Below are 547 nucleotides of genomic sequence, written 5' to 3'. Positions count from 1 at the left end.
AAATGTGATAGACATTCTCAATATTGATAAATCAAAAGTTTATCTGGTGATCTAATTTGTAATGTGTTGCTAATCCACATCTACTGTAATCAACACTACTCAAGTCTGAGAACTGAGCAGTACCTGTTTTCTCTGTCCTTTTGAGCTTGTGTGATGGTCCTGTAGCTGAGGCCTGTTGAGTCAGCATGTCTGATTTTTCTGCAGCAGAAGAACGTCACCTCACTATTAACCACAAATCATTGTCTTATCAGATAATGCAATATTTCATTCCACAGTGCTCCTCGCATGACCCAAAAAAATGTTCATACCGTCTGAAACTTGAGATGATTCAGATGCCATCTTTGACCTCTTGCATTTGGAGGACTCTTAAAAAGAAGAAGTAACCAGGATGGACATTTTTAGTTACTTTTTGTCATTAATAGATGAGAAAGAAAGCTGATATTCAAGGTAACAGCTCTGACAGCTTCATACCATAAGAGTCTTTATGGAGATAAAAAGACTTCTCATTGAAGACTTCTGTGTCACTTTCACTGACTTGAGACTTCTG

General features: G+C 37.5%; 1 protein-coding gene across 1 annotated transcript in view; it reads right to left on the bottom strand.

Annotated features, from left to right (window-relative positions):
- Positions 1-547, bottom strand: part of LOC109952600 (multidrug resistance-associated protein 4-like) — a 50,161-nt gene that overhangs the window by 11,705 nt on the left and 37,909 nt on the right.

This window comes from Monopterus albus, unplaced genomic scaffold (genome assembly GCF_001952655.1).
Source record: "Monopterus albus unplaced genomic scaffold, M_albus_1.0 scaffold478.1, whole genome shotgun sequence".
NCBI classification, from domain to species: Eukaryota; Metazoa; Chordata; class Actinopteri; order Synbranchiformes; family Synbranchidae; genus Monopterus; species Monopterus albus.
Note: the sequence above shows the minus strand (reverse complement) of the source record. Positions and strands in the feature narration are given on the sequence as shown.